The following is a 20173-nucleotide window of genomic DNA, read 5'->3' as shown; positions in this document are numbered from 1 at the left end:
CCAGGTTCGGTTCCCAGTGCCTCCTAAAGAGAAAACAAGCAGACACTGAGAGAACACGGCAAATGGACATGGAGCGCGGACAGTGGGCACAGACAATGAGGGAGAGGGAGAAAGAAAATATATTTTTAAAAAATATTATTTTTGAAAAAATAAAGTTTAAAAGAAAAACCGGTTTAAAAGTCCAAAACTGTCCCTCAGAAAGGTAACGGTCCACTCTGCAGTAGGATGATGGGGTCCGAGGCCAGTGTGGAAAGAGCACAGAGCACTGCAGATGGGGGGCAGGAGCAGCCCTGAACTGGCCAGGGCTGCGCAGACAGGAGCTGGAGAGGCAAGACGGGGGCCGCACCCCACTCTCCTCCTTAGGTAACGAGGGCAGCCCCCGCTCTCCTCTGTAACAAGGGGCAGCCCCCGCTCTCCTCCTCTAGGTAACAAGGGGCAGCCCCCGCTCTCCTCCTCTAGGTAACGAGGGCAGCCCCCCGCTCTCCTCCTCTAGGTAAGAAGGAGTAGCCCCCCACTCTCCTCTTCTAGGTAACGAGGGCAGCCCCCGCTCTCCTCCTCTAGGTAACGAGGGGCAGCCCCCGCTCTCCTCCCCTAGATAATGAGGGCAGCCCCCCGCTCTCCTCCTCTAGGTAAGAAGGAGTAGCCCCCCACTCTCCTCTTCTAGATAACGAGGGCAGCCCCCGCTCTCCTCTTCTAGATAACGAGGGCAGCCCCCGCTCTCCGCCTGTCTCTGGGCCTCTGGCCCGTCCTGGCCCTGCGGGCTCACGTCCCCACCTCCCCGCTGGTTAAGCTCCTCTGCTGCGGTGCCTGCTCCCACCTGATCCGCTGCTGTCTTGATACTTCCCCGACCCTCCTACAGGTTCTCGCAGAATGTTCTAATCCTCTGAGTGTAGGCTCCTCTTCTTGAGACACAAACGCAATTTCAACTCAGCTTCCTGAGACAAGGATTCGGCCACGGTGTGCAATAAATGTGGAGCTGAGGGGGAAGGAAAGGGGAGGCACCCGCAGGTCAGCAGATGCCGACGAGACCGGAACGAGGTGCTAGTGTCTAACACAGATGGAGCGCCGACAAATCGTGTGGAAAAGGCAAGGAGCCCAATGGAAAAGCCGAGCAAAGGCCAGGAAGGGGAGGTGCACGGAGGAGACAACCTGCCAGCGGCTGCACGATGGCCATCTCAGCACGCCCCACCCCACCAGCCATCGGGGCCGTGGAAGCTAAGAGCACGGAGGGGCTGTCTCCTTCCCACGGGTGGGCAAACATTACCCAGCCTGACGAGCGTATCTTGATAAGGTGTGGGGCAAGAGGAGCCCTTTCGCCCTGCTGCTGGGGTGTAAACTGGCATGAAGGCGGAGAAGAATTTGGCAGGAGTGGAGAGGGCTGAGAAGGGGCAGATGCCAGAAGGTGACACTTCTTTAGCTCTCCAAGCCTTCTTCCCCGTTCTCCTCTAGAAAGTTCCCTTCTGGAATCCTTGCACATGTTTCCAGACTCTTCTCAGCTGGGGTAACAAGAAGGCTGGTTGACAGCAAAATGATTTTAGGGTTCACCAACAGAACCCCCAAGACGCTCATTTTATTTTATTTACTTCTAACTTTTTGGAAAGGAGAATGAGAATTAACAGCTTTCCACCTCTGGCCCCCACCGGGCACCTGCATGAGCTGATCTGCTGCCCCGGTCCTTCCTCAAGAGCCAGGAAGACAAGGACACCAACCGCCCGCTCCCAGCAGAGCTGCACGACCAGGAAAGAAGACACAACAAGGTCCACTCCAGCCCCCTGTGCGGAGCTCCCTGTGTCCTTCTTGGGATTGCCACAGGACAAACCGTTGTCCTGGAGGAAAACGAAGCTGCAGCTGCAGCTGTGGCCTCTAGGGGGAGCGAGGAGGCCGCGTGGAAAACACTGGAGCCCACTGGACCCTGGTTCCAGGAGCGGGGCCAGAGCTGCTCTAAGAATGGGACCTGGATCCGTTTTTTTGTTTTAATAAATTACCTCTGTCCCCAAAATCATAGAGAAGGATCATTAAACATGCAAAGACATTTTAACCCTCTAGTAGCCTAAGAAACCTGCGTTACAGCAAGAGCTTTTTCACGGATGACAATAAAGATTTTTTTAGATGTTTGTGACTCACTGTCACTGCAGATTTCTGAAAGCTACAGACAGGAGTGTAAAATGATAAACTCTTGCCCGAGGGGGAACTTTAAAAGGTTTATTCTCTGACCCAGTCGTGCTGTCTGGAACTTTGTTTAGGGAAAGAATCAGAAATGTGGATTAAATATTTACTTAGATCCCAAATGGCAGCGTTCGAGGAATGGCTGCACTCAACAGGCTCATCTAGACGACGGACTATTATGTGGCCGTTTAAAATACCATCCCAGTAAGTGTTTTAATGATATTGGAAAATGCTTATACAGTAGAAGGATACCCAAAACTTATCAGCAATTGGGAAAAAAACACGCTGGACAACAGTATGTATAGTATACTCCATTTCAGTAATTTACATACACATACATCACTGATAAGCAAAAGGGAAAAAACAAAGATTGTACGCTAAAACTAATAGTGGTTAGCACTGCTAGACAGTATTACAGAGAAATTTCACTTTCTATTGTATATATTTCTTTGTAAAATTTGTCTAGTACTGTATTATATAGCACTGGTAGGTTATATTAGAGAGAAATTTCACAGTCCACTTTATATACTTCAATCTTTAAAATTTTTTTCAAATATTAGGTACACTGGTAGACAGTATAAAAATGAAATTTCACTTTTTACTTCATATATTTCTATATTAAACTGTCCTAGAAATATGTGTACTGTGATCTGGAAAGAGTTAAAATGTCTATATTTCTTAAAGGAACCCCTTTTCAGAAAGTGAAAAGTTAAAAAAAAAAGGCAAGATATATGAATTGTATGTGCAGTATGATCTCATTATGTAAAGAAGAAACTCAAAATTTAAAGAGAGTAGAAAGGAAATCATCTGCCCCAAAGTTCAGCACCGAGTGGACACAGTGCTATTCGCATAATGGGGGTTGGTGGGAGGTGGTCTGCTTGCTAGATGTTTCTTTCTTTACACTTTCTTACCTTTCCCCAACCTTTTAACATTGAGCAGGTACTCCTCTGATCACCATTTTAAAACTGCCCAGCGGGCAAACCCCTCTCGCCTCCCACCCTCCGAGCTGTGGTCCCATATGTCCCCAGCAGTGGCCAGGGGCTCAACGGCTGCAGCGGCTTCTCTCTTACTCCAAAAATAAAAAATCGAGAACTTCCCCCCAGACCCCAGAGGACGAGACCTCAGCCTGCCCTGAAGGACTCAACTCCAGGGTTCACTTCAGTTTAAACACACCCAAATTTATTAGCCTGTATTTAGTCAAGAGTGAGAGGCAAAAAATTACACCTATTGATTGCTTCTGTTTTGGACACTGTATTTAGAGTGTTCATAAAAAAACTTTTTTTTTTAATTTAAAGCATTGCTACATGCTACCAGCACTATTTAAATGCTTGCTGAACACACAGCTTAATGCTTGAGTGGAACCCAGTTTTTCTCCCTCCTTGTCATTTTCAAGTAATGAGTACTTAAATTATTATTATTTTTTTAAAGATTTATTTTTTATTTACTGCTCTCCCTTCCCCCCTGTTGTCTGCTCTGTGTCCATTTGCTGTGTGTTTTTCTGCGTCCACTTGCATTGTCAGGCAGCACTGGGAAACTGCATCTCTTTTTTGTTGCATCACCTTGCTGTGTCAGCTCTCCGTGTGTGCAGCGCCACTCCTGCGCAGGCTGCACTTTTTTCATGCAGGGCAGCTCTCCTTACGGGACTCACTCCTTGCATGTGGGGCTCCCCTACGCGGGGACACCCCTGCGTGCCACAGCACTCCTTGTGTGCATCAGCACTGTGCGTGGGCCAGCTCACCACACAGGCCAGGAGGCCCTGGGTTTGAACCCTGGACCTCCCTGGTGGTAGGCGGACATGCTATCCATTGAGCCAAACCCGCTTCCCCTATGGGTACTTAAATTAAATCCCACTTAATCGTCATGATAATTCTACAAAAATCCTTTGTGATGACACGAATTTGGATACACCTTGATTGGCAATTGGCTCTCATCTTCCAATGAGAGGTAGGCCAAGATCTGTGCCTCTGTTAATGTTGGGCAGAGGGTGAGGCCAGGCAGGTGACCAGCAAACAGCCAGGAGGAGTCACTTCAGAGCTGGCCGGTGACAGGCACCAGCTAGTCTGGAACTTCCTGGAGTCACTGCGGCTGGCATCAGAGTTCCCATCGCAACAGGAGCCAGAATCGTCCTCAATTTAGGCTGGAACAGCCAACCCCCCAGCAGGTGGCACCAAACCACAACAGGTCTGGGACAGATGGGGCACAACAACCCAAAGCCCGAGTGAAGGAGAGGGTGGCTCAGGACAGATAGGAACTCGACAACCAGAGCTCGGTGACAGCCGAGGGTGGCTCAGGGCAGATGGGGACACGACAACCCAGAGCTTGGGTGACGGAGAGGGTGGCTCAGGACAGATGGGGACATGACAACCCAGAGCTCAGTGATGGCCGAGGGTGGCTCAGGACAGATGGGGACACAACAACCCAGAGCTTGGTTGACAGGTGAGGGTGGCACAGGACAGAATGGGACACGACAACCCAGAGCTCAGCTGACATCGAGTGTGGCTTGGGTCAGTCCATTAGTCTTGTAATAACGTGAATCTGCACTTGAGGTAGTTGAATATCATTTAGCGCATGATGCAGGAGTTTTGCTGCATCTTTATTTTACAGATGGGGAAACAAAAGCAGAGCAAGCCACGAACTTGCCCATGGAGCTAAGAGAAGAAGAGCTGAGATGAAAACCCAGCTCGCAGGTCCCAAGTCAGCACCGCTCCCTGCACCACACGGTCCTCCTCTCTGAATCGCTTCCTGAAGGCAGAGCTCTCAGACCAGGGGCCTGGGGGGATTCCTGGGCCCTCCCCACTCTACTGCCCGAGTCGGATCAACCTCATCACCCTACTTGGGAGACGCGGCAGCCAGGAGCCAGCTGCGCCCCGGCAGAGCGAACATGAAGAGAAGACGGTATGGGGTGGTTGAGCGGAGAACTCCTAAAAATTAGGCTCCTGCAGCAGGACCACAGACAGATTTGTTAAGACCCAGACTGCTGGGCGGCCATCCCCTCCCGGAGGTCCTGAGTTAGGGGGTCTGGGAAGGGGCCTGATGGTTTCACTTCCGATAAATTCTCAGATGCTGCTGCTGCAGCTGGTCCAGGGACCCCACTTTGAGAACCACGGAGTTGGGCTACACCTTGGGCTTGTCTCGGGACCACATTTCCACCAGATACCGGTCATCGTGGTCAAGCAGAAGTGCCCAGACCGACACCCTCCCTGGACGGTAGGCTTCAGGCCGCACAGAGTTGGCAGGGGAGGGCGAGTGTCGGTGAGAGGGAAAATTCTAGTTCTGGAATCATCCTGCTTCTGGCAGAAGAGTCACCTCCACCAGGAAATAGCTGGTGATGTGTACATTACACACACCAGAGAAATCGTTTTTCCAGGGCGGACATTTGTCTCACCAAGTTTTAAAACACAGGAGTCAAAGTCACTCTTTATTTGCCTCCTACAACAATAGTTTATAAAATATTGACTAATAAATGCACATATTGACTCAGCAAAAAGCCACACCAAAGACACACTTTCCCCAGATGCAGTGAATGAATATTTTACGTTTGCCTTCAGGGGCACCTTCAGTTGAAGAGAGAAAAATGAATTTGCTAAGCCAGAGTAGCTGGATGAAGAAACAGCAGCTGCCGGTGTCTCAGAGAGAGATTGGCCATTTAATGTGACAAATCTAAGTATCCAATACTCACCAACACCTCTTCTCACCAGAAATAGAAATGACTTATAATCTATTTTGGAAAAGTAAATGGCCCTTAGCTGTTAAGACTTGATCACGAATGACAGTTCCAAAATATCTCCCTGTAAAGTAAAAACTGCCATGTTTCCCTGACAATGAGCATAGTTCCAGGGAAAAGAAAGGGGGGAAATGGCAATCATTTAAGTTGTGTTTTTATTGTGCTTCCCAATTAGTAACTCCATTCCACCTATGCCATTTAAATACGTGAATTTAAATTACTTAAACAACTTAAAGATTCGGTTCCTCAGTCACAGTTGCTGCATTTCTGTACCTGTGGGCCCCCTGTGGTGGGTGAACCACCTACAGGTGCTGGACGTGCAGGAGCAGAATTTCCACAGCATCGCAAGAAAGCTCTGCCCCGTCTACTCCTTCACACAGCTTTTCCAGAGGAGGTCATCTTTAAGAGTATTATCAGGAAGCGGAAATGGCTCAACTGATAGAGCACCCGCCCACCACATGGAGAGTCCAGGGACCGCTACCCAGGGCCCCCTGGCCCATGTGGTGAGCTGGCCCATGCGCAGAGCTGCCACACGCAAGGAGGGCCGTGCCACGCAGGGGTGTCCCCCACGCCGGGGAGCCCCACGCACAAGGGGTGCTCCCCGCAAGGAGAGCTGCCCAGCATGAAAAAAGCACAGCCTGCCCAGGAGTGGCACCGCACGCATGGAGAGCTGATGCAGCAAGATGACGCAACAAAGAAGAGATGCAGTTTCCCAGTGCCGCCTGACAATGCAGGCGGATGCAGAAGAACACACAGCGAATGGACACAGAGGGTAGACAAGGGCGGGGGAAGGAGAAATAAATAAAATAAAGTATTACCAAGAACAAAACAACAAAGTATTACCAAGAACAAAACAACCACTCGAATTGTCTCAGCTCCAATGTAAAGGCGTCCAGGCACCGTCAGCCTCGGTGAGTCCCTGGGCCACGCCACCCGGGAGCCCACGGCAGGAAGCAGAAGTGCGCGTGGCCTGCGGCCCAACCTTGGCTTTGGCCCCCTAACCCCTGGGGGGTAGCTATGGAGAGAGAGAGTCATGCAGAGGACACAGTCAGGGCTGGCAGTGAGGAGCCCAGCAGAGTGCCAGCTGATACTGGGTATTTGGCATGAGGTACCTCACCAGGATCCCCTCAACGATCACCAGGGTCTTCAAGTGAAACCTCCCCGAGCTGCAGATCACATCCGCTGCTACCCCCACATCCAGCACCACCTCTCAAACCTTTCAGGCCACTACTGCCTTTTCAGGAGTAAAGTGCCAGGTTTGGGGGGGTTTGTTTTTCATTTCCACCTGCCAAAGAGTTCTGTTTTTATAAAAGAATAAAATATTATTAGAAAAAGGAAACACATAAAGCCCAAGCCCCAGCGGTAGCTGTGAACCAGGTCAGCTGACCCCGGGTTGGTCTGCCGGGCTGTGACGGAAGGTCCAGAGCATCTTCATCTCTGTCCTTGCCTCAGGGGACCCGGCACGAAGCAGAGTCCCAGCACACCTTGGGGAGCAAGGTCCCACACTCCCACTCTCTTCCCACTGGCCACTCCCAAGACTTCTTTTCTTGCAGCTTTAAAAATTCATTCCCCTTTTGCTGTCCATATCTGCTACTCGAGGCCATTATCGTCCGGATGAGAAGGGAATGCCACACAGAGAAAACCTGGGAGACCTCGGGGACACCAACCAAGGCAGGGGGAATCATCCGGAAAGATTCCGGAGAACGTGCCTGGTGCTCACACGGGCCTGGAGACGGTGCACATTCCCACCGCTGTTCTGGGGAAACGCACGATCTACAAGGTACTGAGTAGAGGACTCAAGAAGATTTGCCCTGGCAGTGAGGAATAATTAGTCCTAGGCTGAGCTCTGCTCTGAACTTGCTTAACGAAGCCTAAAAGCAAGACTGGAAAGGATCACCGTTTCCAAATAACCATATCCCAGAACAAAGCTCAAAAAGAGTTACAGGAATACAAAAATATCCAGGCTCCAATCGATAAAATTCACGAGGCCCGCCAAGAGGCTGGCAAGCATGGCCCATAACGAAGGAAATAACCAACCTAGGGAAATCCACCCGGTCCTGACACAGACGTCGGCATTAGCAGAGAAGTACATTACAAATTACTGTTTCTGTATTCCACATGTCCAAAACAGTTAAGTAGTGACATGGAAGGTATAAAAAGACCCATACTGAACTTCTAGAAATGAAAAGTAAAAGGTCTGAGATGAAAAGTACACTGGATGGGATCAGCAGCAGATTACACACCACAGGGGGAAAAGTGAATTTAAAGGCAAAGCAGTAGAAACCATCCAAAATGAAACAAAGAAAGAAAAAGAGGTTTTAAAAAACAATAAACAGAAAATAAGTGAGCTGAGGAGCTGCTTCAAGGTGCCTGCCATCAGGAGTCCCTGAAGGAGAAAAGAAAGTGTGGCAGAAAATATTTGCGAGAAATAATGGCCAAAAGCCTCCCACACTTGATCGAAACCAAAAACGCAAAGACCCAAGAAGCTCAGCAAATGTCAAGCACAAGAAACATGAAAACTACACAAAGGGGCATCCGAACCAAACTGGTCAACATCAGCGATAAAGAGAAAACCTGAAGAGCAGCCGGAGGGGGCCACCTAAAAAGACAGGCCCATCCAGAGAAGCAAAACAAAGGCGACACCAGGTTTCTCATGGAAAACAAATGCAGGTGAGAAAACAGTGGGAAACCACCTTGCAAATCCTGGAGATGGCGCTCTGGATTAGTGGGGGCCATGGACGGGGCAGTGGTGATGGTGGGAAGGCTTCAAGTCAGTAACGTGCCAGGAGCTGGCACAGCAGATGGTTATTAAGACTAGGGCACACTCAGGGAAAGGGGTGCGACATCACCGCGAGTGGGGACGCAGGGCATAGGCGTGCACTGCCCTCAGCACGACCTGGCAACGATGTCCACACCAGCAGAGAACACATTGTTTTGTGTTGATATTGGTTACAGGTAATTTCGTCCTCTCCTTTTTTTTTTTTTGGCAATGTGACTATATTGTCTTTGTCATATGCACAGTACTGAAAATGGTAAATGTTGCTCATAGTGTGCTGTTGTTGAGGTACCAGGAGGCAGGGATTGAACCCGGGACCTCGTGTGTGGGCAGGTGGTGCTCGACCACCGAGCCACATTGGCTCCCCTGAGCTGGTTTTCTGGTTTGTTTTGCTTGTTCTTTGTTTTCGTTTTTTTTTTTTAGGAGGAACTGGGAACTGAACCCGGAACCTCCCATGTGGGAAGTGGGAGCTCAACTGCTTGAGCCACATCTGCTCCCCTCATAGTTTCTTTTTTTTTAAAGATTTATTTAGGGAAGCAGACTTGGCCCAATGGATAGGGCGTCTGTCTGCCATATGGGAGGTCCGCGGTTCAAACCCCGGGCCTCCTTGACCCGTGTGGAGCTGGCCATGCGCAGTGCTGATGCGCGCAAGGAGTGCCGTGCCAGGCAGGGGTGTCCCCCGCGTAGGGGAGCCCCACGCGCAAGGAGTGCGCCCCATAGGGAGAGCCGCCCAGCGCAAAAGAAGGTGCAGCCTGCCCAGGAATGGTGTCACACATATGGAGAGCTGACACAACAAGATGACGCAACAAAAAGAAACTCAGATTCTCGGTGCCGCTGATAAGGATAGAAGCGGTCGCAGATGAATGCGCAGCAAATGGACGCAGAGAACAGACAACTGGTGGGGGGGGGAGAGAAATAAATACATGAATAAATCTTAAAAAAAAAAAAGATATATTTATTTCTCCCCCTACCATCTGCTCTCTGTGTCCATTTGCTGTGTGTTCTTCTGTCTGCTTCTATTCTCACTAGGCAACTCTGGGAACCGATCCTGGGATTTTCTGGAGTGGGAGAGAGGTGATCAATCTCTTGTACCACCTCAGCTCCCTCATAGTTTCTTATTAATAAGTGAACTCTGGCTAGAAAATGCTTGGGAAAGGGAAGCTTTACCTGCACTGTCCGATACAGTGGCCCCTAACCACACGTGGCTATTTAAGTACCAATTAGCCACAATTAAATAAACTTAATAACTCAGTTCCTAAGTCACAGTAATCACATTTCAAGTGCTCAACAGTGACCACGTGGCCAGCAGCCGTCCTGGACCACGCAGGCCTGCGTTTCAGGAAAGCGGCCGGAGAGCTGGACGTCCACACGCAGGTAGAGAGGGGCGGGTGGCGGGCCGAACACCCAGCCAAGGGCCTGGCTGGCTGCCTCGGACCCCGGGGATGCCCACCAAGCAGGTGCATCCCAGGGCCTCGTCCCTACCATGCGACAGGCCAGGAGCTCTGCAGGTGGAGCCGGGAATCTGCATTCTAACAGGCTGCTAACGACGAGACTGTGATGGAAGGTGAGGGCCGCCGACGGGGGCACACACAGGCTACGGGGACACCCGGGCCTGAGGGTGACATCCACTGCCCCCCTCGCCAGCTGCTCCACCTGCTCTTGTGTAAAAGGAAGGTGGCAGGAGGAGTGGATGAGGGGCATGAGCAGAGCGCCTGGTATGCAGCAGGTGCTCTATAAGTGGAACATCTCCTATCACGATGGGTGTGAGGGGCACAGAATTGCCACTGAAAACCGGAGAAGCAAATGAAATCGTCAGTGAAAGGAGAAAAGAGTACAAAGAGGGAAGGGAACGTAAAAGACAAGGGAGACGGAGGAGGTCAGAGCTGGGGACAGAATGTAAGAGAACAATTGAGAGAGAAGAGATACTCAGAGTGAGGTCAGAGAGCAGAGGAGGCCCAAGCGGTGCCGTGACACCGGAACAGAGTTCGGATCTCTGTAAAAGGACAACCCCTGACTCTGGCTCTGACTCTGTGCCGAGGCGCCCCAGCACGACGTCCGCGAGCCGGTTAGGGTGTCGTGCCGCGGGCCCTTCAGGCAGAAGTTCACCCTCTGAGTTGACACCAGTGGCCTATCAGGCACGACCAGGCACCCCCCTTGGTCTGCGATGACTGATGGAAAAGGTGCAAATGTCCCGAAATCCCTTTCGGTAGGGATCTTGCGTGCAGGATGTGGACACGGCTGTAGCGCCCAGTTACCCTCCACGATGCCGCCTGCAAAGCCCGACCCTATTCACGTCACTGGCACGGAGAACCTGAAGGTCTCCCCCGACTGGGGACGACGCAGCCTCTGACCAGGTCAGCAGGTCCAGGCTGGGACACCAGGGCTGGTCCCAACTCACGCACACCCAGCTGGAGACGGGTGCCCGGTGACGCCAGGCCGGTCGCCCCAGCCCTCGTCTGGCCCTCGCCCGGATGCAGCCTTGTCAGTTCCGGCCTGCAGACTCCCTGTGCTGTCTGCCCACTCCTGCTTTCCCACACCCTGGGCTCCTCCGCGTCCAGCTGACTCCCTCTGCTCATACGTAATGCCGACTCTGATGAGAAATACCACGGTGACTCAGAGGCTCAGAAACCCAGGATCGAAGGCCTGGAAAGCAAAAAGCCCTGAGTCCATTTCTGTCCTACGGGTGCATCTCCTGTTGAAATTCTCCCTCCCAGACCCCTCTTCTGCACCCACGGGAGTGTAGCCAAGCTCCCAAGACCCCCTCAAGCCTCTGCTGTCAGGCAACCAGCAGAGCAGCGGCTGGACGCGAGAAGTCAAGGCGAGCTCCCGCATACAGACGGGGGAAGAGCCCGCGCCCCTCCTTAGCCACACAGTCCTCCCGAGCAGAGGCCACAGACACGTGGCCTGGGCAGGGCTGTGCAGCCCCCACGGTCCTTGGCTCAAGTGCCACCTCCACTACGACCAAAGAAAACAAAACACTTCAAGCCTGTTTATCTGTAAGTCGAGGTGCTGCTGGCCTCACTGGACTGCACCGAGAATTCCATGAGCTCCTGTGGGTGGAGAACTTAGCAGGGTGGAGGGCCCACGGAAAGTTCCAGAGAGCTTCCCTATAAAATCACCCTGATGACTGTTTTAATGAAGCAACCCTGGGAAGCGGGTTTGGTTCAACTGATAGCGCGTCCGTCTACCACAGGGGGATCCAGGGTTCAAACACAGGGCCTCCTGACCCATGTGGAGTTGGCCCACATGCAGTGCTGATGCGTGCAAGGAATGGGAACCACGCATATGTCCCACGTGCAAGGAGTGCACCCCGTAAGGAGAGCCGCCCCGCGTGAGAAAAGTGCAGCCTGCCCAGGAATGGCACCGCACACATGGAGAGCTGACACAACAAGATGACGCAACGAAAAGAAACACAGATTACGGGTGCCTCTGACAAGAATAGAAGCAGACACAGAAGAACACACAGCGAATGGACAGAGAGAGCAGACAACGGGGTGGGGGGAAGGGGGGAGGGAAAAAAAAAAGCAGCGGCCCTGCTGCGAATTAAAGAAAGACCTCCCTCATCCAGGCTCGACTGACCCCGACCCTGTGGGCGTTCTCAAAGGCGGGGCTGAAGGGGCGCCCACAGAGTCCACAGCACAAGCACATGGGATTAGGGCTGGTCATGTCTGGACCTTGCAGGAAGAGCAGAAGAGCTGACACGAATCCGCCCACGCATCCGACGTGAACTCCCTGAGAGCTGACCCTCCATCCCGTGTGTATTCATCTCTCACCTGTTCCCTAACTCTGGTTTTAGTTCTACTGGTTTTATTTACCTGGAAGTGATGAAACGGCATTTTTCTCGTGTTCCTGGTGCAGCCTCATCACTAACTTGGGCGAACTTTCCCCCGACTGGGCCCAAACGACTAGAGATGCCACTATACATCCACTCGCGGCCTTACCAGGCGGGACGTCTGGCTTTGGAAAGGGGAGATGGGCAAAGGCGTTTTTCTTCACTGTTACTGATTTTTTTTTCACTCTCCCTAAGGTCTGATTAGCAGATCTCAGTGCACCGCCTACATCGGGAACGTAACCACCAGGCGAAAATCCTGAACGAGCCGTGGTGGCTGCGGCGTGCTCATCCCGGCACGGAACCCTGAAAGCGCAGACCAAAGCCTCGGCGCCGTCCCCTGAGCGCAGGCCGGCGCCTGCCCAGAATTCCCCTCGGCCTCCCCGACTACCACCCCAGCACACGGGACCCTCCCGTCCTCACAGCCGGAAACTAACAGACCCAGGAACAGCAACAGCAAGCAGGCCCCAGCTGGCAACGCTCTGCCATGATGGACTTTGCTTAGTCTTTCAAAAAGGAACAAAATCTTCCTTTTCAGGCCCAAAACTGCCCGGCGTGAGCACACAGCGGCCTTGCCTTCTCTTTCCATCACAGTCTGTCCTGGAAGGTGCCAAGGAGGGCCCCGCTTGACCCCGTAAGTCTAGCACACGTTTTCTTCCTCTCCATCCCGCCGCCCACTCCAGCCACAGCCGGCGCCAGGCTCTCCCCACACAGACCACTTGACACTCGGTGTCCCGACGCAGAGTGCGCGTGGCCGCCGGCCAAGGCCGCGCCTGCCCACTCCGCTGACCCTCCTTCCCGTCCAGGGTGTGCCAACAGCTTCCTGAGTGCACCCAGGCGGCGGCCCGGGCGCCTCCGGCGGGGGCACGGGGGGAAGGGGGCCCACGGTGCACATCTCCGTGACAACCACGTGCCGCCGCTGCCGGCACACGTCAGGAAAGAAGGGGACTTGAGCAAGCCACAAAAGCGCCCACACACTGGGCGCCGAACGCGTATTCTGGGAAGGAACGCCAAGGAAACCATTCAGCAGAAGAGAGAGAGAATGTGCACAGACCTCAGCCAGGGCCGGGGGTAATGGCCAGCAGGCCAGAACGAGCCAAATGCCGTAAACTGTGGTCCAGCTCGGCCACAACCCGAGACTGTGACAGCTACAAAGAAAACATGAACCGACTGTCAATATAACGTCCAGTCAAAAAGGATACAGCACAAAGGGAGGAGAGTGTAAACTATAATGTGGACCATTGACCATGAGGTGCAGCAGTGCTCACAGATGTATTCACCAAGTGCAATGAAGGTCGCATGATGATGGAGGAGGTTGTTGTTATGGGGGGAGTGGGGTGAGGGGGGTGGGGGGTATATGGGGACCTCATTTTTTTTAATGTAACATTAAAAAAATAAAGACCAAAAAAAAGGATACAGCACAGGGAAGCGGATGTGGCTCAAGCAATTGGGCTCCCGCCTACCACATGGGAGGTCACTGGTTCAGTTCCCGGTGCCTCCTAAAGAAGACAGTGAGTTGGCGTGATACGCATGCACAGCAAGTTGATGCGACAAGAGACACAAGAGGAAAAACATGAGAAACACAACAAAGCAGGGAACAGAGGTTCCCAGTGCCTCCTAAAGAAGACGAGTAAGACAGCAAGCTGATGCGACGGGCAGATGGCAAGCTGGCACAACAAGATGAGGCAACAGGAGACACAAGGAGAAAACCATAAGGACAGAACAATGAAGCAGGGAATGGAGGTGGCTCAAGCAATCAGGCACCTCCCTCCCACATCAGAGGTCCTGGGTTGGGTTCCCAATGCCTCCTAAGGAAATAGGAAAGACAAGCAGACACAGCAAGTGCAAACAACAAGGGAGTGAGGAGAAATAAACAAATAAAACAAATCTTTAAAATAAAAAAAAAAAAGGATATGGCATAGTTTATACCCTGTGACCCCAACCCTTAAAAATGTGTGTAAATGTGGACAAGAACTGGGAGGGAAAATACGCAAGTGAAAATAACTGTGGTGGGATGATAAAATAACAGATCTCTGCCCTTAGACGTTTCTTCATGGTTGTCATTAGTTTTCACAATTAGAAATGAGCTTATTAACACTGCTTCCCGTGTCCGCAGGGCGAGGGGAAGCAGCTTGCGTGCAGGGGGTCCCGCCAGGGACAGCAGTGCGTGGCTCTGCATGTGTCCACGGCAGCGAGGGCTCCGGCTCTCAGCGGAAGGCCCTGCGATCCTCCCGAAACCCGAGAGGAAGCGGGGCCTGTGGGGAGCGGCTGGGCCGCCAGCGCCCGCTCGCCCCCCGCTGCCGCCCGCACCTCACCTCCGCCCAGGATCCGAGGAGGCAGGGGGCGTTCCGCGCCCCCTCAGAACAGAGCTGCGGAGGAGAAACCGCTGCTGCAGCCAGAACTGGTCCTCAGCGGAGTGGAACCCCACAGGTGAGTTCGGTCGCCCTGCCCCTGCGGCTTCGGGGCCATCCCCCCCGGTGTGTGGGAACAGGCCCCAGGGAGCTGGCACCGCTGGCGTAGCCTTCTAACTGTCAGCGTAAGAAACGGGACCTCACGGCGGCTCGTGGTGCTTCACCACCTGAATCGGCCAGCCTGGCTCGCCGGGTCTTCTGCGTGTGAGCCTGGCGGGACCTGAACCCTACGCACTAGGGCAGTTATCGATAAAACCCAAGAAAGGCAGGCGTGTGTGTGAATAGACATGGTTTTCTAAGCTGCATTATTTTCATAAATGACACAGGAAAACAAAGGACACAACTATATACTCACAAACACACACACTAACCAGGCTCTCTCTCTCCACAACCGAACCATGATTGAGAGCCGTGTGATCTCTTATGTAACACGGAAATCAAACCCTTGGCGGATATGTGGTTTCCAAAGATTTTCTCCCATTGAGTAGGCTGCCTTTTCATCTTCTTAACAAAATCATTTGAAACACAAGATGTTTAATTTTGAGGAAGTCCCGTTTATCTGTTTTTCCTTTCATTGCTCGTGCTTTGGGTGGAAGGGCCAAGAAACCACCAACTACAACAAGATCTTGAAGATATTTCCCTCCCTTTTCTTCCAGGACTTTTATGGTTCTAGTTTTTATATTTAGGTCCTTGATCCATTTTATGTTAATTTTTGTATACGACGTGAAATAAGGGTCCCCTTCCTTTCTTTCAGCTAAGGAGATCAAGTTCTCCCAGGGCCATCTGTTGAACAGACTGCTCTGACCCAGCTGGGTGGGTTTGACAGTCTTGCCAAAAAAATTCCCTTGGCCACAGATGTGAGGGTCTACTTCTGAGTTTTTAATTCAGTCCCTTGGTCAACCTACCTCGATGCCAGCACTGGGCTGTTTTTGCCGCTGTGTATAAACAGTATGCTTTAAATTAGGGAAGTGGGAGTCCTCCAACTTCCATGTTACATAAAGAGATCACAAAACTTAATGACAAAACAACAAGCGACCCAATTAAACTTCAAGTGCTGGGAGCGGCTACTGAGGAGCCGGAACATTCCCTCACCGTGGTGGGACTGTAAAATGGCCTCTGTGGAAGAGTCTGGCAGTTCCTCAGAAAGCTAAATATAGAACTGCCCTATGATCCGGCAATCACACCACCAGGAATATATTCAGAGCAACTGAAGGCAAGGACGAGAGCAGATATTTGCGCACTTGTGCACAGCAGCTTTATTCACAATCACTAAGCAATGGAATCAACCCAAGGGCCAATCAACTGATGAACGGCTCAACAAAACGTGGAGGATACATACCTGGAATCTTACACTGCTGTAGGAAGCACATGACAACACGGATGCATCCTGAGACATCACGTGGAGTGAAAAAAGCCAGGCACAAAAAGACGAATATTGTATGGTCTCATCGATATGAATTAAATATGATGAGTAGACGCATGGAGTTAAGCTACAGAGTACAGGTTAGTAGGAAACAGAAAGTGGGTTGAGAAGGGGGGAGTGGATGCTGAATGTATGTGAAATGTTTAATAAAGTCGATTGTAAATATGTGGTAATGAGATGAGATATGGGGGCATTTTCAGGACTTGGAGCTGTCCTGGGTGGTGCTGGAGGGACAGTTACCGGACATTATATGTCCTCCCATGGCCCACTGGGTAGACTGTGGGAGAGTGTGGGCTATGGTGTGGACCATTGACCATGAGGTGCAGCGGTGCTCAGAGATGTACTCACCAAATGCAATGAATGTCTCATGATGATGGAGGAGATTGTTGCTATGGGGCGAGGAGTGGGGTGAGGGGGGTGGGGGATATGGGGACCTCATATTTTTTTAAGGTAACATTAAAAAAATAAAGACAAAAAAAATATGTGGTAATGGATGGAGTTGATGATATAATGAGTATAACAAACACTGCTGATTTATAAACGTGACTGTGGCTGACAGGGGTGGTCTAGGGGGGTTAATGTTAATTGAAAGACAGTAGAGGGTAATCTAGGGACTGTATAACAGTGATTTTGATGGTAGATGAGAATTGTGGTTAATAATATAAACATAAGAGTGTTCTACTACAAGGCATTAAGAATATGGTGATATATGGGAAAAATACAACTAATGTAACATATAGTTAACAATAATATTGTAATATTTTTGTAGCAAAGGCAAGAAAGTTACCATATCAACGCTAAAGGTCAAAAAAAAAGAATATGGGAAACGGACTTTGGCCCAGTGGTGAGGGCGTCCGTCTACCACATGGGAGGTCCGCGGTTCAAACCCCGGGCCTCCTTGACCCGTGTGGAGCTGGCCCATGTGCAGTGCTGATGCGCGCAAGGAGTGCCACGCCCCGCAGGGGTGTCCCCCACGTAGGGGAGCCCCACGCGCAAGGAGTGCACCCATAAGGAGAGCCGCCCAGCGCGAAGGAGGAAGCAGCCTGCCGAGGAATGGCGCTGCCCACACTTCCCGTGCCGCTGACAGCAACAGAAGCGGACAAAGAAACAAGACGCAGCAAAAAGACACAGAAAACAGACAACTGGGGGAGGGGAGGGGAATTAAATAAAAATAAATAAATCTTTAAAAAAAATAAAAATAAAAAAAGAATATGGGCAGCAGACTTGACCCAGTGGTTAGGGCGTCCGTCTACCACATGGGAGGTCCGCAGTTCAAACCCCGCGCCTCCTTGACCCGTGTGCAGCTGGCCCATGCGCAGTGCTGATGCGCGCAAGGAGTGCCCTGCCCCGCAGGGGTGTTCCCCACGTAGGGGAGACCCACGCGCAAGGAGTGCGCCCCCTAAGGAAAGCCGCCCAGTGCGAAAGAAAGTGCAGCCTGCCCAGGAATAATGCCGCACACAAGGAGAGCTGACACAAGATGACACAACCAAAAGAAACACAGATTCCCATGCCGCTGACAACAGAAGCGGACAAAGAAGATGCAGCAAATAGACACAGAGAACAGACAACCGGGGTGGGGAGAGGGAAGGGGAGAGAAATAAATAAATAAATAAATCTAAAAAAAAAAAAAAGAATATGGATTTAGTATTATGAGATATGAATATGATTTAGCATTTTTTTCTTCTTTTTCTTCATTTAACAAGGAGACTTTGGTCATGTCATTTAACTAATCTGTCCTCATTTATTCATCTTTCTGAACAAACAGTGGAGAAACAACAGAGTTTGTTTTTAGCATTAAATGAGGTAGATGTGCCTGGAAAGAATTTATTTTAGAGTAATGATTCTCCATTTGTTAAGCTGCCTTTTGACTATTATTTTATCTACTGAAATTGAAATAAAGTTTACTTAAAAAGAAAATGATGGAGGGAGTGGAGGTGGCTCAAGCCATGGGGCACCTCCCTCCCACATGGGAGGTTCCGGGTTTGATTCCCGGTGCCTCCTAAAAAATGATGCGCAAAAAGATGCCCACACAATGAACAGACACAGAGAACAGACAGTGAGCGCAAATGACGAGTGGGGGAGAAATAAATAGATAAAACAAATTTAAAAAACGAAAGGATGATGAACAAAGCAAACACCTCTCTAGCTCAGCAAGGGGGAAGTAAATCAGAGAGAACCGGAAAACTGGGAAATTTCCAGCATAGTCTAGACTCCGGAGGCCTGGATTCCGGTGCCAGCTCCACTGCTAGGCCTCTGCTCTCTCCTATAAAGGGGTGGCCTGGAGGAGCCCCCAACCCAGGGACACAGCAGAGCCAAGACAGACCCCAGGGCCTTCTCCTGCCAAAAGCCACGTCAAAGGGGCAGCAAGCGGTCAACGGAACAAAGGCGAACGACCTGGAGCATTCGAGAAAAGCCACTCAGCCACTGGCCAGGGTCTCCCACCACCCCAACTGCCTCCTGCGCCTGCAGAGGCTGCGGCGTGCTCGTGAGACCCGGCACGCGCTCGCGCTCACGCTGGCGGAGTCCCGGGCCTGAGCGACACCGCGCCAGCGCCTGGTTGGCTGGCTCCAGACACCCGGCGTGGGGTGCACCTGAGATCAACCGGAAGGAAGGGCGCGCCCAGTTCAGGAGCAGGGGTTCCTTCCAGCAGGGAGCAGGGCAGGCTTCCTGTAGGAGGCCCTGAGCGGGGCCTTCAGGGATGGACAGAGGGAGGGACGTGGCCGGGCCAGGAGAGAACCCGGAGGACTGTGGCCAGGCAGGAAGGGAGCAGCAGGGGCCAGCCCACCTGCTCGGCCGGGCACCACCCCATGAGCTCAGGCTTCCTGCAGTGGCTGTGCTTGTCAGCAGGGCAGCAGGGTTAACCCAACACCTGGGGGCAGGTGAGTGCTCCCACAGCTGCAGACGGAGCACCTGGTTCACTGACAGGTTTGCTTCTTACCCCCACAGCTTTCCTAGCTCAAGTGGCAATTCTTGATATGGAAAAAGACTCTACCACTTATTTCCTTTTTCCTGGGAAACAGAGCCAACACTGAGAAACAGCTGAAGGAGTCAAAGGTGTTAACAGATGATTTTAAAAAGAGGGTAGAATCACAAATCTCCTACAGATGCAGCACAAACATGTCAAAGATTTTATTTAACTCCTTAATTAAGGAGGAAACCAGTAAGAGGGTGCCCTGGGAGAACTCAAAGGGCCACACGTAGGCCATCAGGAACGCTGAAATAATTTTTCTTAACAGATGCAAAGTCAGTATGCACTGGGCAATAATCAGCTGCGTTTCCAGGCACTGCTTACAGGGCTACGGACACAAATCATCTCACTGCCATCAGCAACCACCAAAGAGGATGAAAGGCCCGGAGACCCCACAGATTCAGAGCCCACGACTCCTAGTTTTCCACTGAGGACACACGGTACACTTTTGATCCACCTCAAAGTCTTTCATCATACTTCCCACCTTTTCACGAAGGTGAATGCTGAGCAGTGTGTACAGTCAACTCAGGCACGAGTGTCAAGGGCGACTGCAGCACCGACAAAAGGGCACGGTTAAGGGCGCATACGCCCAGGCTGTGAGGCTTGGCGGGCGGGGGGCAGGTCCAGGCCCGCCCTGGGAATAAGGAGGCTGTGCCCGTGCCAGCTGGGGGCTGGTCCCTCTCTTCTCAGGAAATCTTCTAAAATGAGGAGCCTGCATGAAATCAGGTGCTTGGCCCCAGCTACACACCCAAGTAACCTGGAGGGCTCTGAAAAAGTCCACACGGCCCACTCTAGAAACCCCCCTCCCCGGGAGGTCCTGAGGCCACAGGGCAGGGTGGGGCCAGGGCATCCCTGGTTTTCAAAATCTCCCCAGAG

At 51.7% G+C, this 20173-nt stretch overlaps 1 protein-coding gene across 1 annotated transcript in view; it reads right to left on the bottom strand.

Moving 5' to 3' along the window:
• LIMD1 (LIM domain containing 1) overlaps positions 1-20173 on the bottom strand; it is a 94472-nt gene that overhangs the window by 22099 nt on the left and 52200 nt on the right.

The sequence above is a fragment of the Dasypus novemcinctus genome, chromosome 26 (genome assembly GCF_030445035.2).
Source record: "Dasypus novemcinctus isolate mDasNov1 chromosome 26, mDasNov1.1.hap2, whole genome shotgun sequence".
Lineage (NCBI taxonomy): Eukaryota > Metazoa > Chordata > Mammalia > Cingulata > Dasypodidae > Dasypus > Dasypus novemcinctus.
This window is presented reverse-complemented; position numbering and strand designations above follow the sequence as displayed.